Source organism: Piliocolobus tephrosceles, chromosome 9 (genome assembly GCF_002776525.5).
Source record: "Piliocolobus tephrosceles isolate RC106 chromosome 9, ASM277652v3, whole genome shotgun sequence".
Taxonomy (NCBI): domain Eukaryota; kingdom Metazoa; phylum Chordata; class Mammalia; order Primates; family Cercopithecidae; genus Piliocolobus; species Piliocolobus tephrosceles.
Window position 1 is genome coordinate 94,882,060 of NC_045442.1, and position 26,025 is coordinate 94,908,084.

Sequence of the window (26,025 nt, forward strand, 5' to 3'; positions counted from 1 at the left end):
TAAAGCCGTCTGGATGCCTTGTTGAAACAGATTACTGAGCACCACAATCGAGGTTTCTGGTTTAAAATTTCTTACAATGGGGCCTAAGTTTGAATTTGAACAAGTTTCCAGATGCTACTGCTGCTGCTCTACAAACCACATTTTGAGAACCACTGAAGTAGAGTTCTCCAAACTTATTGGGTGAAAATTATTAGTGTGACAACCAGGGTAGATGATTTTATATTTGATAATATACATTGAGAAACACAGGGTAATTTTTCTTGCTGTTGTCATTGATCTGTTAACCTTGAGAATTGAGTTTTCAAATTAAATATTTGTGTGTCATATAACAGCTATTCTCTATTTAGTTTTTTTATGTGCATTTAAGGGAAAGCTGAATAATATGAGTTTTCAACAGAACTGCTTCAAATGCGTATCTATTATGGGCTATGAAATTCTAATAGGGTGAGTTGGATTTTAGAAATTTCTGATGATCACAATGGAATAAAAAATGTCAGAATCAATCCATGGTTTTCTATTGTTCTTTGAGACACATTCTGGATCAGGGACCACCTAGAGGGCATTACTTTTAAAGTGAGGAAGCCGCCTTCCACAAGGTGGACCACAATAGCTCCACAGGAGGTGCTATCATCGGCCATGCCAATGATCCATACAATACAATTCTGTGGCTTATTGTGTCAGTGAGCCAAGGTGAGTGGATTATTCATATGTCTAAAGCCTTTGAAATCATATGTATTATCTTCTCACTTTTAAATCAAGGAGGAAGGGAAATTAATCATCAAAGTGTGCATTATTATAAATTAAACTTCTCTAAAAATAAGTTTCATCATCAGAATTACTAACGTATTTGAAGAAGTAAAATATCGCCTGATTAATTTATTTGAGAGATGATAGATGTAAGCAAAGTATGCTATGAGCATTCTTAGGCTTCCGAGTTTCATGTCAAGGAGAGAGATTACAACATATTTTATCTAATAGTCCCTCAGGGAATCGTGGAAAAACTGCAGACACTGAGTTAGCTGGGTCACTGGTCTAACCCTCCTGGTATTCTCCAGCAACTTGGGAAATTGTTTTGTGAGTAGTATAGATGTTGGCAGTCACCTTTATTTATAATTACATGCCTCTAAATATTTTTACAACTATGTTTGCATACATGATCCCTTGTAACATAGCAATCTTGTAAGAAGGCAGAAAATCCTATGCCCAAAGTAATTCTCAATTTGCTGAAATTCCAGAATTTCCTAATATAAATGCTGTAAAACTAACCACCACTACCCCAGGCAAAAATGAAGGACTTTGAGCCATTGTGGCCCTCAACACCTTCCATCCCTAGTAGAAATTCAGCATCACCAGGGCAGTGAAGTACCACCCACAGCAAGCTCAGACCTTCCTCCCTCAGAATACAGGAGGTCTTTTCTGACTCACCTCAGTTCCCCTGATGGTTCTTTCCAGCATGGTAAATGATGCTCATAGAGTCAGTAGGGTGAGCCGCAAGACCCAGCACCTTCTCCTGCTCCTTGTGCCTGCTGTCTCTTGGTCATTCATTTGAACACGCATTTTCTCATCAATAACAAGTTTGGTAACACTGATATTACACAATATAGTTATTACTGATGTTTATATCAACATGGGTGGGCTTAATGAGAAATCCAATTAATTCACTCCAGCGCCTGTTATGTGCCCAATGTCGAGATGATCTCCAGGGATAAGAGAAGGAAAAAATGAAGTGGATGACTTCAAGGATCACATGGTCTAGCATAAAAAGTAAACATCGTTTATGAGATTATAACAATGATGGAAATACATATTGAGGACAATGAAAGGATCTGATGATGAGAATGTGTATTTGTTCTGCATAGGCTGGAATGAGGGTAGAAATTCAGAGAAAATGAAAGTGCATTCAGCAGGGTGCGGTGATTCACGCCAGTAATCCCAACACTTTGGAAGGCTAAGGCAGGAGGATCACGAGGTCAGGAGATTAAGACCATCCTGGCTAACATGGTGAAACCCTGTCTCTACGAAAAATACAAAAATTAGCTGGGCGTGGTGGCGGGCGCCTGTAGTCCCAGCTACTCGGGAGGCCGAGGCAGGAGAATGGCGTGAACCTGGGAAGTGGAGCAGTGAGCAGAGATCCACCACTGCACTCCAGCCTGGGCGACAGAGCAAGACTCCATCTCAAAAAGAAAAAAAAAAAAAAGAAAGTTCATTCAATACAAATGTAAGACATTTTACCACCGTCCTGTGTTGTGCTATGGTTATTTTATAACCCTCATAATATAAATAACCTTATCAGGGTCTTGCACTTATAACATATGAGTAGTATTGATTTCTGAAACATATTTTAAATATCTCTTCAAAATCCAGTGTAGCATTTACAAGAATGCTTTGAAAATTTTCAAGTGCAATACAACCATAAGGTACATATATATATATACATATTGAAAATTTTCCCCAAATACCAATTTTTTAAATATAACTAATATTTATTTCTTTAGCATCAAGTCTGGGACCAACATTGTCCCAAGTATTATTTCCCTTACACAGATAAGAAGACTGAGTTTAGATATCCCAAGGAATTTGGCTAGGGTCATACCACTAAGCAGTTTTAGAGTTAATTTTGTTTTAAAAAAAAGCAGTAATTACCACAGCTATAAAGTAAATATCGAAATGAGAAAGGATAAGGCCTCTAATTTTGTTCTTTTTCAAGACTATTTCGACAAGTCAAGGTCTTTTGCATTTCCCTATATATTTTTAGAACTGGTTTGGCCAATTCCTCCAAAAAATAAGACTACTGGGATTATGATTGACAAAGCATTGAATTAGCAGATCAGCTTGAGAATAATGAGCATATTAACAATATTGTATCCTCCAATCAGTAACCATGATATATTTCAGCATTTATTATTTCATTTTTCATATCGGCAATATTTTGTAGTTTTCGGTGTAGATGACTTGCATACTTTCTGTTAAATACAGTGCACACTTAAGTATTTTGAAATTTTAGGTAAGTTTTAACTGTTTTATGAATACAATTTTTAAGTTTCTTTTATCTAATTGTGTGCTGCTAATATTTACATATGCAATCCAATTTTTATATTAGCATTTATATTACGAGTTCTTTGTAAATTTCTTGGTTTGCTGGTAAATAGTCATTTCATTAAATAGAGTACTTATCTGTTTTTCAACTTAGTTGTGCGTTTCTTTTTCTTTTTTTCTTTTTTTTTTTTTTTTCTTGTCTTGCCTTATTGAAATGGCTAGTATCTTGGGTATAATGTTTGAATACTAGTGGTTAAAGTAAACATTTTTGCCTTGTTCTCAAATGTAGGAAAAAACTGTTCAATATTAAACCTTTAACTATAATGTATTTTTTTTCATAAATTCAACTTGACAGATTGAGGGTATTTGCTTGGATTCCTTGTTCACTGAGGATTTTCTCATAAATGAGTGTTAAAGAGTGTGAAGTATATTTTCCATGTCTATTGGAAAAATATATAAATGTTCTTTTTACCTTGTTATTATGGTAAATTATGTTGATTGTTATTCAAATGGTAGAGTAAATTTGAACTCCCAGGGTAACCTTACTTGGGCATGATATATTTTCTTTTACATATACTACTGGATTTATGAATATTTTATTAAGGAATTTTACAGTATTTTTCATAATGAATATTAGGCTTCAACTTTATTAATTTATTGTTAAGTCTTTGTCATTCCAGCCCCATAAAATAAGAGTGCTTTCCTGGTATTGCATTTTCAAAAAAAAAATTCAATATAATACTGGCTTTAATTCTTCACTAAGTATATTATATAACTGACCTCTGAAGCAACCTGGGCCTGGACTTTTCTTTTTTGGAAGGAATTTGACAACAGAATCCAGGATTTTTGCTAGATATGGAGTTTTCAGATTTTCTGTTTCATTTTTATTAGTGTTGTTAAGTTATATTTTTCAGAGAGTGTTTCTGTTTCTTCTAAGCTGTCCAATTTGTTGGTATCAAGTTGTCTATAATACTATCTTACTTATATTGTTTTTATTGTCTCTATGATGTGTACTGATAACTCCTCTTCTATTCATGATATTGGTTATTTCTTTCTCAATTTTTCTCCATCAGTCTAGGCAGTGGTTTATCAATTTTGTTATTCATTATAAATAATCAGCTTCTAGATTCATCCAACCTAAAACATTTATCTTTTCTCTATTTTACTTATCTATGGTATTATCTTTTTTAATTTTTATTTATTTATTTATTTTTCGAGACAGAGTCATTTTTATTTTTTAACACTTTTAATTATGTGATCCGAAGTTTCTAACTCGTGATCAGGAGATACTAAGGTGATTCATTGTTTAAATTTTTCATATTGTATTTTTCACTTCTGGAATTTCTATTTTGTTCTTTTTATAGTTTAATTCTTTGCTGATACATGCTGTTTTTGTAAGCCTATTTTACTTTATATCGATTAGCATGATTAGGATCCCTTTGTCCTATTTCTGTTTCTAAGGTCTGGTTCACATTAGATTTGTTCTCACAGGTTGCCTTTTCTCTTAAATTGCAAAAACCTTAAGGTAGTTTATTTTGCTGGACTCAAGCAAATACTGTTTCTTTGGCAGCAACTAAAATTATAACTCAGTGCTTTTATTTTTAACTAGGCTGTTTAGAGTTAGATACCCAGAACAGACTGCAGACTTCTCCCAGATTAAAAGCTGAAAAAGAGACAAAGAAGGAAGGAGAGGAAGGAAAGAGAAAGGGAAAGAGAGAGAAAGAAGGAAAGAAGGATGAAAAGTAGGAAGGAGGGAAAGAAAGAAGAGAAGAAGGAATAGAATGGAAGAAGAAGAAAAAGAAAGAGAGAGAGAAAGAAAAAGGAGGGAAGGAAGGAGGGAAGGAAGGAAGAAGGAAAGAAGGAAGGAAGGAAGGAAGGAAGGAAGGAAGGAAGGAAGGAAAGGAAGGAAGGAAAGAAGGAAGGAAGGAAGGAAAGAAGGAAAGAAAGATTTCTGCCATTCTTTTCTTCTGTGTATCAACTTCTACCTAGAATCTGCTTGTTTTTCACTTTCTTCTCTTCAGGTTTCTTGTACTTATTCCCGAGTTTATTGTTGTTATTTTCCCGAAAGTTAGTCTAGTAGAAGATAGCATAGTATAAATGAAGTAGAATTTTCATTTTCATGTACTTTCTTTTCTCTTAGGAATCCTTTGATGTAATAAAGAAGTAAAATATATATCACGGGGTGATAAGTGTTGTAGCTGAACAGACAGTATGAAAAGGGAATAGGAAGAGTCTACATGGTACAACTTCAAATAGGATAGTCAGGGAATTAAATATTTAAATTATGACCTGAAGAAAGTGAAGAAGTGAGCATAAGAATATCTGATGGAAAAGTGTTTCTTGCAAAGATAGTAGCCAAGGCAAAGACATGAGGCATGAGCCTGATTTGCGTGTTAAACAAACAACAAAATTTTTAAAAACCCATAATGCAGCTGGAAGAAGCAAGGAGAATGAGAGTGTTAGGAGATAACATCAGAAAATCACCTGTGTGTGAAGCCTTGGAGTTCATGTAAAAATACCCTTTCACCCTGGGCTAGTAGGAGAGCCAATAGATTGTTTTGAACAAACAAGTCCCAGTCTCTGTTCTGTTTTGATTCTACTGCCTGTGCTATTGGAAATATACTGTGAAGAGGGAGGCAAATTGGATGAGGAGAAGTCAAAAAGAGAAATTTTAGGAAGATATTATAATAATTCAAGCAAAAGTTATTCAAGCAAAAGTCTGGTGGCTTGGACCAGAATAATAACAGTAGATGAGTGATCAGTTTCTGGAGTGTACTTTTCCTCATCAAAAGAGCACAACAGGCCGAGCGCGGTGGCTCAACCTGTAATCCCAGCACTTTGGGAGACTGAGACAGGCGGATCATGAGGTCAGGAGTTCGAGACCATCCTGGCTAACAAGGTGAAACTCCGTCTCTACTAAAAACACAAAAATTAGCCAGGTGCGGTGGTGGGCGCCTGTAGTCCCAGCTACTCGGAAGGCTGAGGCAGAAGAATGGCATGAACCCAGGAGGCAGAGCTGGCGACTCCCTCTCAAAAAAAAAAAAAAAAAAAAAAAAGAGCACAACAAAGCTTCCCGTATCCTGGCTGGTCACTTGTATCTTCCATCTCTACCGTGTCAAAGGTAGCAAGAAGCCATCAAGTTATTAAGTATAGTAAACCATTAACCAAAATCAATTCTATGCATACCACAAAACTGAACACACTGACTCTTCTTTGAATATGTTTAGTAAAATTTGTCACATTGTACTGGGGCTCAGAAAGTTCAAAAAAATTGTCCATGGTTACAAGAACACACAAAAAATAAAGAGAATATGGAGCCACATGTACCAATCACACAGATTCATCATTATCACTTTTTTATTATCCTTCTTTATTATCCTGCTTTATCATCACCTCACCCACTCCCTGACACACTGCCTATACACACATATATATGTGCGTGTGTGTTTTCTTTTCTTTTCTTTTTTTTTTTTTCTTGAGATGGAATCTCCCTATGTCACCCAGGCAGGAGTGCAGTGGCATGATCTTGGCTCACTGCAACCTCTGCCCCCCAGGTTTAGGCGATTCTCCTGCTTCAGCCTCCCACGTAGCTGGGATTACAGGAGGCCTGCCACCATGCCTGGCTAATTTTTTTTTTTTTTTTCATAGTTTTAGTAGAGACAGGGTTTCATCATGTTGGCCAAGCTGGTCTTGAAATCCTGACCTCAGATGATCCCCCCACCTCAGCCTCCCAAAGTGCTGGAATTACAGGCGTGAGCCACCATGCCCATCCAATGTGTGTGTTTTCTTAATGTTATCAAATAATTTCAGACTTTCAGAAATGTTGCAATAATAGTCTAAACTTTGTTTCCTGAATCATCCAAGATCAGGCTGCAGACACATGCACTGATCCTTCAGTGCACACATCCCATGAATAACACTTTCCTATGTAGCCACATGACAACCAAAATCAGGAAGTAATCACTGTACTTCCATCCAATCTTAACCTCTCACATTTATTCTAGTTTCCTCACCCTCTTTAATGGTGAAACATTCCAACTAAGAATCACTTGTTATACCTTGTGATCATGTGTTCCCAATCTCTTTCCATGTCGAATATTTCCTTAATTTTCTCTTGACTTTCAAACCCTTGACACGCTTTTTAAAAAGAGATGGAGTCTCAATATGTTGTCCAGGGTGGTGTTGAACTCCTGGTCTCAAGCAATTCTTCTGCCTTGATCTCCACAGTAGCTGAGATTACAGGCTCAAGCTACCATGTCTGGCTTCCTTGAAACGTTTGAAGACCAGATACCTTGCAGAATGTTCCTAAATGTTTATCTTTCTGATATTTCCTCATGAGCAGATTCAGGCTGTGCACTTTGGTGGGGGATATCACAGAAGTGATTTGATGTTTTCTCACTTGGCACACAAGTTAGCTTTGTCCCGTTATAGGTGACGTTAATTTCAATTGGTTGGTGAAGTGTTGACTCCTTGGTGTTCCCACTGCATTTCCCCCATTTTCTTCAACAGTATTTTATATATACATACCTTAAAAACATGGAAACATGTCTCTAGCATCTATTTCCATCATGCTTGTCAAATGGTAAACTTCCAAATTCACGGTTCATTTTACATTTATTAGTTGGCATTATACTCTAAGGAAAAGCTTTCTTCCCCTCACTTATTTATTCATCTATTTTACACCAGTATGAACTCATAGAATATCATTTTATTCAATGTTACTCTCATCATTTGATACTCAAATTGTCCCAGATTTGCCTAATAAAACAAAGCTACTTCACATTGGTTTCTATCTTCTTTTTGACATAACCACAGCGTTCTTGGAGCACTTAAGATATTCCAGGCTCATCTTGTACATTCCTTGTCCAGTCTTGGAACCATTCTTTTCTCTAAGGAGTCCTTGTTCCTTTCAGTGGATAATGATACTCGGAAACCAAAATTGAGTTGGAAATGTATCTACACACACCCACCACCAGCATTAATATTTTTGCTTGACTTTCTATCTATACATATTAAAAACCATGGGCCAGGCACATTGGCTCACACCTGTAATCCCAGTGCTTTGGGAGGCTGAGGCAGGCAGATCACAGAGGTCAAGAATCAAGACCATCCTGGCCAACATGGTGAAACCCCATCTCTACTAAAAACATAAAAATTAGCCAGGCATGGTGGCACGCACCTGTAGTCCCAGCTACTTGGGAGGCTGAGTCAGGAGAATAGCTTGAACCTGGGAGGCAGAGGTTGCAGTGAGCCGAGATCGCGCCACTGCACTCCAGCCTGGCAACAGAGTGAGACTCTGTCTCAAAAAACAACAAAAGAAAGCCATGAGTTCACATTGATACACCCCCAATTCCAATTCAACACTGCAGGCTTCATTCTAGTTTTTTCCCTTTTCCATATTTGTAATTTTCTTCTCCTGTAGTGTAAAACTTGTCTCTCATTATCTTTGGTATGCTGCTATTTGCTCAGTTCCCCTAATTGTAATCATTTCCATTCCCCAGTGGGTCACTGATCTAGACCGTCTACCTCCTGTGGGCTCTCCCCTCTCCTGAGCCACTTCCATCCACTCAGTCACCTTCCTTCCCTAGGCGGCACCCTCCAGCCAGGCTGTTGCTGTCTCACTTGACCACTTTCCTCTCAAGGTTCTAATTCCAGCCCTCTCACACTTCCTCTGATTCTTTCTCACTCAGGACTTTGGGCTGAATATTCAAAGAAGAAGGAAAGAAAAAAGGAAGGAAGACTTGTTTTCAAATCTGATTCTTTGGATTCCTTTAGAGTGTTACACGGTGCTATGATAGTCCATAAAATATATTATTATGGGATAAGTATTCCACTAGACAGTTCCCTTAAGAAGTTCTGCTCTCAATTCTTGTAAAAAGATTAAAAAAATATCATGGATGGGGAAGTTACACTGACGTCTATGAATGAATACAGCAGGGATGTTATCCGTTGCCTTTCCCTCAAGAAAGTGCAATGGTCTGGGAATGCACCCCAGTTTATAATCCACTTAGGCACAGACTGGCAGGGGTCCAGGTCATTTGTAAATGTGTTTCTGTGGCATCCACCACAATCCTGCAGACATCTGTTTTTAACTATAATTACATGAAAACACTAACATATTGATGGCCATTTGATGTGACCATACATACCCATTATATATCCATTATACTATTTAATAACCTTTTATTGATCAGATGAGAGTCCTTGTAGCACTAACAGAAAGAATATTTCTATAGTAATATAAATTGCCTCATCGTTAGATATTGAAGAATCCGAAATTCTGTCCGGAATAGTGCTTTGTATGTATTTAAATTAAGCCTAAATGTGTTGTTAATGCATTTATTGTATTTTGTTAGTAGATATATGAAATAATTTTACATATCTATGGGGTACACAGTGATATTATGACATATATACAAAGTGTAATGATCAAATCAGGGTAATTAGCATATCCATCATCTCGAACATTTATCATTTCTATGTGTTATAACATTCAAAATCCTCTCTTCTGGCTTTTTGAAAGTATACAGTAAATGATTGTTAACCATATTCCCCCTACAATGCTAAAAGAACACCAGAGCTTATTCCTCCTAGTTAGCTGTAACTATGCATCATTAACCAACCTCTCCCTGTCTTCTATCCACCTCTCCTTCCCAACCTCTAATAATTACAGTTCTACTCTCTATGTCTTTGAGCTCAATCTTTTAAGCCCTTACATATAAATGAGAACATGTGATATTTATAGTTCTACACCTGACTTATCTCACTGCAGGTAATGTTCTGCAAACTCATCCATGTTGCCACAAATGACAGAATTTAATTAATTTTTATTCCTGAATAGTATTTTATTGTGTATACATACCACATTTTCTTTACTCTTTCATTTGTTGTTGGACAAAAATGCATTTTTTTGTGGCTTGCAGTAGTCTGTTGATTATCTATATCTCTTCCTTTGAGGACCATTTTATTATTTATTTATTTTATCTATTTACTTATTTACATATTTTTGAGATGGGGTCTCACTCTGTCACCCAGACTGGAGTACAGCAGTGTCATCTCAGCTCACTGCAACTTCTGCCTTCTGGGTTCAAGTGATTCTCATGCCTCAGACCCCACAAGTAGCTGGGATTACAGGTGCATGCCAGCACGTCTGGCTAATTTTTGTAGCTTTTGGTAGAGATGGGATTTCACCATGTTGCCCAGACTGGTCATTTAACAGACTCCATCTGAAGTCTTTTTTTGTTGTCGTTTTTTGCGATGGAGTCTTGCTATTGTCACCCGGCCTAGAGGGAAATGGCCCAATCATAGCTTACCACAATCTCCACCTCCCGGGTTCTAGCAATTCTCCTCCCTCAGCCTCCCGGTAGCTGAGATTACAGGCATCTGCCACCACGCCCAGCTAATTTTTGTATTTTTGGTAGAGACAGGGTTTCACCATGTTGGCCACGGTGATCTCGAACTCCTGACCTTGCCACCTGCCTCGGCCTCCCAAAGTGCTGGAATTACAGGCGTGAGCCACTGCGCCCGGCCTCATCTGAAGTCTTATTAGGCATATTTAACAGGATATGAATCAGTGGAAGACCAAAACCATGTCTAACTTATCTTCTATGTATTTACAATGAATCAGATCTCACACATAGTAGATATTTGATAACTGCATCATGAACACTCATCCTCTTTTCCCCAAGAAGTTAAACTTCTAGTAGTACTTACCTTACTGAATGAGAAGCACTAGCTATGATGGATAATGATTTATGTCTCCCACTCCATAGAGTCCATGTTTAGTCATGAACGGATCCACCATTGCTTCTCTATCTTCATGGCTCCAGTCGTACAGCCCCTCGTCTTGTCTGACTTGATCCATTGCAATAATTTATCATCTATTCTCTCTCTCTCTGGTCCTGACTCACTCCACAAAAGTCTCTGGAACTGCTGCCATAGTTTGTCTTCCATAAAGAATATCTCTTAGTCCAAACCCATAGAAAGTACACCACCAATAGTAAACCCTAATGTAGACCACAGACTTTGGGTAACTGTGATGTGTCGATTTAAGTTGGGCAGTTGTTGAAAATGTACCACTCTGGTGGGGAATGTTGAGAATGGGGGAGGCTCTGTATGTGGGGAAAGGTGTGGAGTTGGAGGTGTATAAGAAATCTCTATACCTTCCTCTCCACTTTGCTGTGAACCTAAAACGGCTCTAAAAAGAGTTTAAAATTAAATTAATGGATGATTAAAATAGATAAAATTTATTTTTTTGAGATAGAGTCTCACTCTGTCACCCAGGCTGGAGTGCAGTGGCACCATCTCCCCTCACTGCAAGCTCCGCCTCCCGGGTTCATGCCATTCTCCTGCCTCAGCCTCCCTCTCGAGTAGCTGGGACAACAGGCGCCGGCCACCACACCGGGCTAATTTTTTGTATTTTTAGTAGAGTTGGATTTCACTGCATTAGCTAGGATGGTCTCGATCTCCTGATCTTGTGATCCGCCCGCCTCAGCCTCCCAAAGTGCTGGGATTACAGGCGTGTGCCCCTGTGCCCGGACAAAATAGATGAATTTTTGAATGGGGAAAAAACAACGTACTTAGAAGAAAGTGGAAGAAAATTTAGGAAAATATTTATGTAATAGGGAGTTAGAAGTATAGGAAATTTTCATTTCTATGCTCTGAGTTTAGAATAAAGTTGTCACATACGGCCTCATAGGTTGTGCACTGCACAACTCCAGGAGGCCTCATTAGTTCTTCATACCTCCAGCTTGTACAGCCTCCTTTATTGCCCATGGCTTCTAAAAGGCATGTATATCACTCTTGTGTAATGAAACCAATTAATGCAGTTTAAAAATATGTTCCTTAAAAATTAGGATCATCCTATTGACTCTTTTGAAATCTTTCAATGATTTTTCTTTCTCAAAAGGCAAAGTCTAAATTCCTATCCTTGCAGAATCAAGACAATCAAGACCAATTTTAATTTGGCCTCTGAACCTCTGGCCTGTTCTGTCTGTGCTCTTCTCACTTTCTAGCCTGCCCTGCCAAGCAAGCTGTCCTTTCACAGCTGAGACACACAGCCCCACATCTCTGTCCTTGCTGTTTCCCCTGCCCGCAGCTCTTACTACCTCCTCATCTTTTGAGCCTTGGCTAGGATGTCTTCTAGTGATTAATTCTTTTTGGCCTCACTCCCTACTCTGTCAGTAGGATTGAGTGAGTGCTCCCTTCTAAGGGTCCTCCTATGTATTCTACCACTGGACGTAAATACTATTTTCACTTATTTTTCATAGTTCTGTTCCCTAATAAGAGATGGTGGGCCAGGCGTGGTGGCTCACGCCTGTAATCCCAGTCCTTTGGGAGGCTGAGGCAGGCGGATTACGAGGTCAAGAGATTCAGACCATCCTGGCCAACATGGTGAAACTTCGTCTCTACTAAAAATACAAAAAATTAGCTGGATATGATGGCACACGCCTGTAATCCCAGCTACTCGGGAGACTGAGGCAGGAGAATCTCTTGAACCTGGGAGGCGGAGGTTGCAGTGAGCCGAGATTGTGCCACTGCACTCCAGCCTGTCAACAGAGAGAGACTCCATCTCAAAATAAATAAATAAATAAATAAAAAGAGATGGTGCTTTCCTTGAGGTTAAATATAATCTCCTTTTGTTCTTTTTTCAATTAATACATCAATTTTCTCCCAGTATCATACATCTGTCCTAGATAGTATGCAATGAATATATGTCGATAGAATTAAAAAATAAACGAGGAAACAGAAGAAGAAAGAAAAAAGAAGATGGCCTGCTTCTATAGCTCACATTTAACCTTGTATTTCACCAAGAAACCCAACACAGAGAAGATGTGTGAGGCATCATGTAGGCTAACTGGTGCATTTTGATTCAATATATACTCAAGTTCATAAGTGAGTTTCATGAATGAGATATAGACCTCTGAAGACCTGATATTTTACTAAAATTAACTGAATTTGTATGCAGTGGTGATGTTACCAAGGCAAGGCACCCTGAGTGGATCTCAGAGATTAACGGTATAGACCGTGGTTGGTCCCTCTAAGTTTAAACCGTAGCTCCATTATTAACCATCTGAATAAACTTAGCCCAGCTAAGAAATTTTCTCATTTGTTAATTAAAATGAGTGTCTACCCTCAAAGGTAATTTTAAAGATTTAATTAAATTATGCAATGCCCTTGTCTATTGTCATCAATGGTAATTTAATAAAAACATGCAATTGTTGTTATAAATGGATTGAAATAAAATGATTATATCCCACATCCATTTTTTTTTAAATGGAAAAACACTTTTACTTAAGCTGTTCATTTCTAGGCAGTAAAAACATGGGAATTTGCTGTATTTACTCACAAGATACAGATATCAGTCTTCCACATTTTCCTTTCATACAAAAGATATTGTGACTTATGTTTTATTGTTTATCTCATTCCCACATTTTAACTTCAAGTTAACATATTTTGAAGAATAAATATTTTAAGAAAATAATTATGATAATGAAATATTTAATTAAATTAATTCAGCATCTACAAAGAAATTTATTTTCCAACAAAGGATATCTTTCCTAGAAAATATTCCACAAATTTACCAATAAAATTAATATTTAAAATTAATGATAATTCCTATCTCTTTCGTAGACAAAAATAACATTTGTCTGTGATTTGAACTTCAGATGATAGAGCTTCATTTTTACTGAAGTTAGTGTTTTTTTTCAATAGGAAAAATTCCATGATTTCAGAATTTCTACTTAACAATTATTATTCCATTCCTGATTCAACTTTGGGAGATGTGTTTAAAATGACAGCAGCCTGCCTGGTGCAGTGGCTCACGCCTGTAATCCCAGCACTTTGGGAGCCCAAGACGGGCGGATCATGAGGTCAGGAGATCGAGACCATCCTGGACAACACGGTGAAACTCCGTCTCTATTAAAAATACAAAAAAAATTTAGCCAGGCATGGTGGTGGGTGCCTGTAGTCCCAACTACTCAGGAGGCTGAGGCAGGAGAATGGCGTGAACCCGGGAGGCGGAGCTTGCAGTGAGCTGAGATCATGCCACTGCTCTCCAGCCTGGGCGACTGAGTGAGACTGAGTCTCAAAAAAATAAACAAATAAAAAACATGACAGCACCCTGAGGAGCAAGTGCATGTATGTGTAGAAATCTGGATTCCTGTGTTTTTTTTTCAATAGGAAAAATTCCATGATTTTAGAATTTCTACTTAACAATTATTATTCCATTCCTAGTTCAACTTTGGGAGATGTGTTTAAAATGACAGCAGCCTGCCGGGTGCAGTGGCTCACGCCTGTAATCCCAGCACCTTGGGAGGCCAAGATAGGAGGATCACATTGCTATGCAATAAATGTGACATGACATTAACCAAGGTTTGTTTTCCCTTTAATAGTATGGCTATGGAATAAAATTTTTTATCAATAGCAACCCTTCAGTTCATTGAGCACTAATTAGCTTATAAATTCTGATTTACACTGTAAAACCTTACACAATACCCAGGGAAGTCTTGCTGTTTATTAGTCTGTTCTCTCACTGCTAGAAAGAACTGCCCAAGACTGGGTAATTTGTAAAGAAAAGAGGTCTAATTGTCTCACAGTTCCACATGGCTGGGGAGGCCTCAGGAAACTTTCAATCATGGCAGAAGGTGAAGCAGGCACATCTTACATGGCAGCAGGCAAGAGAGCATGTCAAGAAAGTGAAGAGGAAAAAGCCCCTTATAAAACCATCAGCTCTCGTGAGCACTCACTCACTATCATTAAAGCAGCATAGGGGAAATAGCTCCCATGATCCAATTACTTCCCACCAGGTCTCTCCCTCAACACCTGGGGATTACAATTCTAGATGAGATTTGGGTCGGGACAAAAAGCCTAACCATAGTACTGTTGTTTAGGTAGACACGTTCAATGATTAGTTGTCTCTCCTGTATATTGTCCATTTATAGCTTCATCAAATGGTTTCTTCCTCTGGCTGATTTATTTGTATTATGCAGTTTGCTAAACCACACTTTGGCTCACTTAGACTTCCAGAAGCATGTCCTTCTTGCTAATGGACCTTTTTCCTGCAACTGTTGAAGAAATATTCCAGCCAAATGGGAAGAAGCCCAGAGCACCTCCCCTTAGGCTAACTCCTGCCTCTGCTTTTCCTGCCTGGGTCAATCAGCCACAGCTTGAAATTCCTGAGGTTTTGCAAAATGTCCCTTTTAGTCCTTGAAGAGCTATTATTTTGTGAAACAGTTCCCAGTTTAGCTTAGGCAGAACAGTGGTCTAGAGATGTGCACCACAGAGTGATTTTATGTATAAGGATGTGTGGGGGAAACTGTCTTAAACGACATCTTACTTGACACATACATGGAAATTTATACGTACTTTGCTATATTATAGATTCTGAGAATTTCTGCAGTAAAGAAATAGGTTTAACTTTGTGAAGTTTTCCAAATTCTTTCACTAGTTACTTTTGTAGCATCTGTTATTATGCATACACTCTGAGAAGTGGAGGCTCTAGAACATGTGGGAAGCCTGCATTTTTATATTTTATCCCAATTGGATAAACCACAAATCCCTGGTTAAAGAGAAGGCATTATTTAAATGCAGAAGCTTATGTATCCAAGAGCAAAAATTCAAAGAGGAAGTCAATGAGTGCTTTTTCTGAAAAATGATCACTTCTAAAACAAAACACATCCCCATTTTAGAGTGAATTTTGGTGTTTATATAATCACTCTGAATGAATTGAAGGGAGCACAGAGAGTGTACCAACGTGTTAAAAATATCTTTGTAACTCTAAAAGATGTGGTCACAGATATGTTTTATCAAATCATTCAAGAAAAGAAAGGAAAAGATGGACTTTTATTGAATAAATGAAAAAGGACATGAGTGTGTAAGCGAATGCAAATGGAAGTAATCAGATAAACCCAAGTGCTCCTGCTTGTAAAGACAAAAGAAAAAAAAGTAAGTTAAATATTTAGGTGGCCTTACCTTGAAAGCATATTTCAATGCTCCATTTCTGACAACTTACCATACACCAAAGGCGAAAGGATAATATTGTCTTTCTAATTTTAATTCCATGTTTGAATGAGGCAGAACTGGAGATTTGCCAACAATTGCTGCAAATCTTTTTCCATTCATAGTGTTTCCCCTGGTCTATTATAAGGGCAAAACATATAGAAATAGGCAACAGGAAGCAGATATCAGAAAACGCAGGAAGTACTTACTGAGCAGGAAAGATTGAAGGAAATTGATTGTTTTTGTTTAGTTTTCGTCTTCCATGGTGTTCCTCTAGGTATGAAGCATCAGCAGTCATGAAGGAAACAGATTTGTAATTGCAGAAGAGTTATTGTTTACATAGTGTTGGCATTACATCTCATTTACAACATATTTATTTTTAAAAACAGAGATAATCATTTTCCTGAATTGAATACAGTTTGCAAAAAATGTGTCTTGTAGGACCTACAGATTTTACTGATTCTTTTTGGAAATTAACATAAGGAAGAAATATCATATCTGAAAAGATGGTAAGACTTTTATGTCCTGGGTTGTATAGCCTGGGTTTTAACAAAAGACTGTCACAGAAGAAATGAAAAGTATTTAACTATGACCATATTTTGAATATAAAATCTCTGTCTCTAAACAAGATAAACTCGGGTGAGAAAGGTATTTTCATCATTAGAGAAATGATTTTCAGATTAGAAGAAGATTGAATTTGTTACGATATTTAGAATTACATTTTTACTTTTGTCATTTAATATGTGAATATTCTTCTTTGTTAATTATCGCCAATGTTTACATAACCAATCATCAGGATAGCATGTGATCGATTTCACTCATGTCAAGTAGAATTGGAATTTTAAAACACATGGTGTTTTTGGTCGGACGCGGTGGCTCATGCCTGTAATCCCAGCATTTTAGGAGGCTGAGGCGGGCGGATAACATGAGGTCAGGAGTTCGCCACCAGCCTGACCAACATGGAGAAACCCCATCGCTACTAAAAATATAAAATTAGCCAGGTGTGGTGGCACGTGCCTGTAATGCCAGCTACTCAGGAGGCTGAGGCAGGAGAATCACTTGAACCCAGGAGGCAGAGGTTGCAGTGAGCCGAGATAGAGCCATTGCACTCCAGCCTGGGCAATAAAAATGAAACTACCTCCAAACCAAAAAAAAAAAAAAAAAAAAAAAAATTAGGTGGGTGTGGTGGCATGCACCTGTAGTCCCAGCTACTCGGGAGGCTGAGGCAGGAGAATTGCTTGAACCCAAGAGGTGGAGGTTGCAGTGAGCCGAGATTGCACCACTGCACTCCAGCCTGGGCAACAGAGTGAGACTCCATCTCAAAAAAGAAAAAAAAATGGTGCTTTTGCCCCCACATAACCACTTTAAATCTGTGAAATTGACTAGATTTTCACATACCTGATTTGGTATGGCCCCCATAAGGCACAAATTGTCAAGTTGTATAGTAAAGAGCTGAAAAGAGTTCTGCACTGGAGTCAAGGGTGTCCAGCCCTAAACGCAGGAACTTGGACATAACTTTCTGTGACTCAGTGTCATTCTCTGTCGGTTCCTGCAACATAGGGGGAAGAGCCATAGCTTGGAGTCAGGTAGCCTTGGGTTTGCATTCTAGCTCTGCACCTACCAACCATGTGACTTTGGACGACTTAAAAATTTATCAAGCAAGCTTTGGATTTCTCATCTGCGAAATGAGGACAACAGTATCTATCTCAAAGAGTTGTAGTAAAAATTAAGTGAGATAATGGAAAAACCAGTTTGCATAATGTTTGGCACATGGCTAGTATATCTTTACTTGTATTGGCTTCAAAACTAGGACATTTCGTGTCTTAGTCTATTTGTGCTGATACAACTAAATACCACAAAACGGATAATTTATAACAAGTAGAAATGTATTTTCTCACAACTCTGGAGGTTGGGAAGTCCAAGATAAAGGTGCTGGCAGGTTCTGTGTCTGTTGAAGAAAGCTCTATCTCCTTCCAAGATGATACCTTGTTGCTGCCTTCTCCAGAGAGGATGAATGCTGGGCTCTCATACTGAAGAAGGCAGAAGGGCAAAAAGAGCCCAACTATTTCCCTCTAGCCCTTTGATAAAGTGGCTGATCCCATTCATGACAGTTCTGTCCTCTTGACTTAATCACCTTCCAAAGGCTTTACCTCTTAGTACTATCACATTGGGCTTGAAGTCCCAATGTCAATTTTGAAAAGAGCATGAACATTTAAACCACAGCATTTGGCAAATGATATCTATCTTCTCTTACAATAACAGCAGTAAGTTTCCCAAACCTTAGGAATTAAAATATAAGCAATTGTCTCACAATTTATATCCTTGGTTACAATTCCATATTTTTAAATGGGACCAGAAGAACTTGCCAACTATCAGCCAGTGACTAGAAATTCTCTCCTCAAATTCAGCCCTATATGAGAAATTGAACCGGACTCACTGAGTCTTGCTTTAAAGAGTATAAAATTATATCCAGTTTCACATATGCCTCACCCTTGGGATTAGGGCTTTGTCTCTCCAGAATTCTCCAGTTAGAATGCAATTGTTTCCATGGAGTTAACATTAATCCATTGTGAGATATTGGCTTATTACATGTTTTTCAGATTTCTTTTCATCATGATATATAATTAAAATTACAGTGAGACTCAGAACAATAAAGTTTGATGGAGGCAGGAAAATTCCAAAGGGAAAAAGGATTAACAAAATAATGTAAGCCAAATGTAGTTAGGGCAGCCAAGGGGGAATGACCCATAAGAGGCAGAAGAACTAAAAAGAGGGAATTGAGGTGCCAAAGAAAAATTATCTTACTTTTATTTGGCCTAGAGTGAGCTCTGAAATAAATATACCTGTTAGGAATGAACAGCTGAGTTGAGAGAGAGAGACAGAATAGGGATAGGGAGTGAGAGAAAGAGAAGTTTTTCTACTTAGCTCACTCCCTAGGATATGCTTTTATCATCAGAAAACTGTATAGAATTAGCTTTAACATTTTTCGTATTTGCTTTGTTTCACCTTGTCTCTCCTGAGATTATGTTATGAATCACCAGGAGAATTAAAAAATAATAATCTCAATGGCTAGACATGTAGACTTGCACATCTGAAGGTGACTTTGCGCTATTATAGCTAGAACTGAATCTGGATCCTATGCTGTTACTTGGTGGGACACTTTTAAATAAAGAGTGGGTCTTGAACAACTTGCATCTTTCAATGAAAGCAGTTATAGTCTCTAATTTAAAACAAAGAATAAAAGTATTAGGCCAATATGTTTTGTGTTACACACAATCATATTTTGTTCCCTAAATTATTCTAGAAGACAAACCAGCCTGCACCGAGAGTGACATGGTGAAATATTTATGTTGTCACTGGATTTGATTATTAAAGTCTTGCTTTTTTTTCTCTCTCTCTCTCTTCCTGCAGGTGGGTTGTTTGTTTGTGAATAATTCTGTGTAAGTGGCAGACCTGTGGCTTGTTTCTAGCAAGGTTGCAGCTGAAGACTGCAGTGGCATGATGTCGATTCTATTTTCTGGGTTGTGCTTTGAATAGATTTTGTTCTGTGGAGCATTTATTAGGTAGACAAGTGTTTTTTTAGCGATTTGCTCCCATGGCTCAAACTCTTGCCTCTAGCTATCTTTAAAGATTCTACAAATCTTTTGCCTCTGGGCTCTTCATGCTTGTTTGTGACTTTCAGAAAGTTTTCCTACAGATAATTTGTTTTCTCTGAAAATTGTTTGTTTCTCGAACTTCTTTCTTCAGTTTCATGTTACCTCTCTCTTTTTCTTGGCCTTTTCTTCAAAACTGAACCTTAGCTTCCCCGGATTTTATATCCTCTCTATTGGTGTTTTATACTTTTCTTATTTTCTTTCCTCATGTATGTATGTATGTATGTATTTTTGAGACAGAGTCTTGCTCTGTCACCCAGGCTGGAGTGCAGTGGCGCGAACTCCCTTCACTGCAGGCTCCGCCTCCCGGGTTCACGCCATTCTCCTGCCTCATCATCCTTCCTAGTAGCTGGGACTACAGGTGCCCGCCACCATGCCCAGCTAATTTTTTGTATTTTTAGTAGAGACGGAGTTTCACTGTGTTAGCCAGGATGATCTTCGTCTCCTGACCTCTTGATCCGTCTGCCTCAGCCTCCCAAAGTGCTGGGATTACAGGCGTGAGCCACCGAGCTCGACCTCCTCTTATATTTTTAAAATGTCACTTGTGGCTTATGTTATTTAAATTATGTTCTTTAAATTGATAAATTCTAACTATAACTATTCAGTATTTTATCATTTCTGTTTTATAGTTGCCTATTTTAGGTTGCTTCTTTCAGTCAATATTTTGTCTATTATTATAGGTTATCCTTCAGTTTGCATATATTTGCATGGGAGTTTTATACTAACATTGAAATCATCTGAAAAAAATTTCAATATGACTTTGATAAATAAAGATTTCCAGTTTTATTACTTCCAATACAACTGATAACACAAACAACCTTTTAAGGAGATTATCAGGAAAGTGGCATTATTTTTCACTAGATATCCTTAAGGGTATTGATGAATGAAATAAGATCATGTTCATTTGAGAAATGCAAATCAAAACCACAATGAGATACCATTTCACACCAGTCAGAATGGCGATTACTAAAACCACAGATTGGTGAGGTTTGGAGAAAAAGGAACACTTTTGACTGGGTGTGGTGGCTCACGCCTATAATCCCAACACTTTGGGAGGCCAAGACAGATGGATCACCTGAGATCAGGAGTTTGAGACCAGCCTGACCAACATGGTGAAACCTCTTCTCTACTAAAAATACAAAAACTAGCTGGGAGTGGTGGCGGGCGCCTGTAATCCCAGCTACTCAGGAGGCTGAGGCAGGAGAATTGCTTGAACCCAGAAGGCAGGGGTTGCAGTGAGCCAAGATCTTGCCACTGTACTCCAGCCTGGGTGACAGAGTGAGACTTTGTCTCAAAACGAAAAAAAAAAAAAGAAACACTTTTACACTATTGGTTGGAGGGTAAATTATTTCAACCATTGTGGAAGACAGTGTGGTGATGCCTCAAAGATCTAGAGGCAGATATGTCATTTGACCCACAACCCTTTTACTGGGTATATACTCAAAGGAATATAAATCATTCTATTATAAAGATACATGCACGTGGCCAGGCGCGGTTGCTCAAGCCTGTAATCCCAGCACTTTGGGAGGCCGACGCAGGTGGATCACGAGGTCTGGAGATCAAGACCATCCTGGCTAACACTGTGAAACCCCATCCCTACTAAAAAAAATACAAAATATTAGCTGGGCATGGTGGCGGGTGCCTGTAGTCCCAGCTACTTGGGAGGCTGAGACAGGAGAATGATGTGAAGCTGGGAGGCAGAGCTTGCAGTGAGCCAAGGTCGTGCCACTACACTCCAGCCTGGGTGACAGAGCAAGACTTTGTCTCAAAAAAAAAAAAGATACATGCACGCATATGTTCTTTGTAGCACTACTCACAATAGCAAAGACATGGAATCAACCCAAATGCCCATCAATGACAGACTGGATAAAGAAAATGTGGTACAGATACACCATGGAATACTATGCAGCCATAAAAAGGAAAGAGATCATGTTCTTTGCAGGGACACAAATGGAACTGGAAGCCATTATCCTCAGCAAACTAATAATGGAAGAACAGAAAACCAAGCACTGCATGTTTTTACTCACAAGTGGGAGCTGAACAATGAGAACACATAGACACATGGGGGGACAAACACACAGTAGGACCTGTTGGGTAACAGGGTATGTAGGAGGAGGGACAGCATCAGGAAGAATAGCTAATGGATGCTGGGCTTAATACCTAGGTGATGGGTTGATCTGTGCAGCAAACCACCATGGCACACGTTTACCAATGTAACAAACCTGCACATCCTGGACATGAATCCTGGAACTTAATATAAAAATTGAAGAATAAAAAAGAAAGAAAAGATAATGTGCATTTGTGTACAGTTATGTGCAAAATTGATAATTCACTATATGTAGACGACATATCTGTGTTTTAATTAACTTATTTTTATAAATAGTAATTAGCTTCTACATATTCTTTTAAACTTTTAAATAAGATACTTTTTCATTATTAGAATTCACATAGACGTAGTTTTTCTTTTCTTGAATGTCTGTAAACTGGGTAAAACTTTTCCATTGATACAGTTCTCACATGTCTGCAGTGTTTCGGCATCTGTAGCAGAGACTTCCAGATAATTCAACTGGCTTCACACTGCTAGACTATAGTTCCCAGTAAGTGAGCCCATGTGTTCGAAATGTGAGCAGAAAGTATGTAAGTCACACCCAAGCTTCTCCCTCTCACCCCAAGAATGGGACTTCCCTTCTGGTATCAAGAATGGAGGCAACCCCCAAACAGAAATTGCAAGCTGTGTTTTGAAAATGAACTTACAATGTAGAAGGAGTCTGTTTCTTCTCCTGAGTGGAGACCTACTGAACATGAACATTCATATGATTTATGCATACAAAAGAAAACTTTATTGTGTTGGGCTATTGATATTATAAGGTTTGTCTGTTACAGAAATTAAAGTTACATTAAATAAAACAAAATCCCTTAAATAGCATTGCTGGGACAAAATAAAGAAATACAGAATGGCTTATTAAATATAAATTTTAAATAAGCAACAAGCAATGAGTAATTGGCATTTTTTAGTATAAGGGTGTCTTATACAATATTTAGAATACTTACACCAAATAAGTTCTTAGTGTATCTAAAATACAAATTATTGTATATTTTTCTCTCTAAATCTGACACCTGCACCCCCAAAAGAGACTATTTAATAAAAATATTAGAACTTGGAGAATATAGATTATGTTTTTGCTTCTTTTATCCCACTTGATTTTCTAGTGCTATTTTAGACATGTAAGAAACACTCAATGCTCTTTTATTTCAATGCCATAGTTTAGTACAGGAAGGAGATAACATTATGGTAAAATTTTCACAGATGTTATGTTTCAAACCTCATTCAGCATCAACAACTTTCAGATATTATTTGTTAAAACAGAAGTTGCTTAGTGTGTGTGCTAAAAAAAAATTGACTAATAAAAAATTACCATTTCTATTTTCTCATTCTTGATTGCTAAAAATATTTTGGTGACTTCTTCCTTTTCTTATATGTAATCTCATTGCATTTTGTGCTAAATTCATTACATTTATTATTTAGTTGATCTCTCACTTACCTGTAAATTTACTTACATCATGTTTCATTTTTGATAACATTATCCCATTGGAAGCCTGGAGTCAACCCCTGCTTGTCTTCTATGACAGTCTAGAATGCTGCTGATCCTTCATATTGATAAATGTTGGCTATATTGAGCAAATTCTTAGAATCTTTATGCACCCTACCCATGCCAGGTGAAAATCTATGTGTGTGCGTGTGTGTGTGTGTGTGTGTATGTCTGCGTACATGTGTGCATAAGATTCGTAACATTATTACCACCAGTTTAGAGATAAGAAATTGAGGCATGTAGACCAGGTATGGTGGCTCACTCCTGTAATCCCAGCACTCTCGGAAGCTGAGGAAAGCGGATCACTTGAGGTCAAGAGTTTGAGACCAGCCTGGCCCACATGGTGAAAGCCTGTCTCTACTAAAAGTACAAAAGTTAGCTAGGCATGGTGGTACATGCCTGTAATCCCAGCTATTCAGAAAGCCGAGGCACAAGAGCTGCTTGAACCTGGGAGGTAGAGGTTGCAGTGAGCCGAGATCATGCCACTGCACTCCAGCCCGGGCAACAGAATGACAGACTCCATCTCAAAAAACAAACAAAAAAAGTTGAAAGTTAAGTAACTAGGCCAGGCGCGGTGGCTCAAGCCTGTAATCCCAGCACTTTGGGAGGCCCAGACGGGCAGATCACGAGGTCAGGATATTGAGACCATCCTGGCTGACAGGGTGAAACCCCGTCTCTACTAAAAACTACAAAAAACTAGCCGGGCGAGGTGGCGGCGCCTGTAGTCCCAGCTACCTGGGAGGCTGAGGCAGGAGAATGGCGTAAACCCGGGAGGCGGAGCTTGCAGTGAGCTGAGATCCGGCCACAGCACTCCAGCCGGGGGGACGGGGTCCCGCCCGATCAAAAAAAAAAAAAAAAAAAGAAAGTTAAAGTTAAGTAACTAGGCTGGGTATGGCGGCTTATGCCTGTAATCCCAGCACTTTGGGAGGGTGAGGTGGGTGGATCACGAGGTCAGGAGTTTGTGACCAGCCTGGCCAATATGGTGAAACTCCATCTGTACTAAAAATACAAAAAATAGCTGGGCGTGGTGGCACATGCCTGTAGTCCCAGCTGCTCGGGAGCCTGAGGCAGGAGAATCGCTTGAACCTGGGAGGTGGAGGTTGCAGTGAGCCGAGATAGTGCCACTGCACTCCAGCCTGGGCTACAGGGCAAGACTCCGTCTCGGAAAAAAAAAACAAAAACAAAAACAAAAAAAGAAGTTAAGTAACTAGTGCAGGTCACCATCAGCACCCAGATGACTGTGTGTTAAAGAAGTAGATTCTAATCAGTTACAATGTAACAGAAGCAAAATGTCAGCATTTAATTCATTTTGCATAAATTATGGAGGGAGCAGCCAGGATCTGTGTGCAGTACAAAATAACCCTCCTCTGATCAAAGATGTCATGGTGCTGCTCTGCTCTAAGTGCAGATGGTGAAGGGTGCACCAGGGCGGGTGGAGAGAGTGCCAGGCTTAGAGTCAGAGGACACATTTGAGCTACAACTTGCATTTGGTGGTTGTGTGATGAGAGCATATCTCAGGGTATCTGAGTCTCAGTTTCCTTTTCTCTTGAAGCAAGAGAATATTCAATTATGCAAATATTTTTTGCACTCTTAAATGATTTCCATCCGTCTTGTTCAGATTTCTTTGAAGAAATCTGCAGAAATCTGCAACCTCCTAATAAAGTGCTTTTTCCAGTGGAACATTTTACATTTTCTTCACACAACAATGTGTGAAAATACCACTGCAGAGCACACTCATAGCAATTATCATGACAAAACCACATTTTAGACATAGAAAGTGTTAATGTCTGGTGAAAGAGTAAAAGAATCTTGGACTATAAAGAAAATCTACAAGTATTCATGACATGCATTAGAAATACGTTCACCAAAAAAATTAAAATAACATTGACACCTAAAATGGAAACTTCTAATTGACTGTGAAACTTACTTAAGGGCCCTTTGACCCTAGATAGTGCCAAATATTATACCCTCAAAAAAAGCCATTAAATTGCTTATGTCTTTCTTTTGATGTGTTCATTTTTGGCTACAGTTTTTTCAATATGTCAATATTTGGCTACAGTTTCTCACCTAAAATGTCATAATTCAAAAGAATTACTTTTTTTAAAAACTGTGTCCCTGCTTTAATATGTTTTCCATTTGTACAGTACTTCCCTAGGCTGTAGTAACTAAATGATGAGTGTCCACATTTGGTCAACCTATTGGTTGATTTGTTATTTTGGGGGGAGGTACATATTTCTAGTGGAGACACTATAGATATTACTTTTATTTACTTATAACTCAGTGTTCCGAATACTTCGGGTAGACAGGGATTTATTACCAGGCAGGATGTAAAGTTCTTGAAAGGGCTAAAGGAGCAGACCCCATGCTTGCTTTAGAAGAACTGCTCTCAGGCCAGGACTCACACGGCCTCTGTGACCAGGAAGGCAGCTGCTGCCACTGGAGGAAACTGCCTGGTCAGGGAGCTGCTGAAGACAGATCCGCAGTGACTCTGCCATGGCTGTTTTCTCATATGGCTGCTTTAGGACCTTCCTCCTCCTCTCTGCCTAACTTCGTTCTGAATTCAATTCTCTCAAATAGTGTGTCTCAGTTTGTGCTGCTATCACAAAAGTCCACAGACTGGGCAATTTATAAAAATCAGAAACTTATTTTCTCACAGGTCTGGCTTCTGGGAAGTCTAAGATCAAGGCAGCAGCAGCTTCCGCATCCGGGAAGGGTTGGGTCTCTGTGTCCAGGATGGTGTCTTGAAC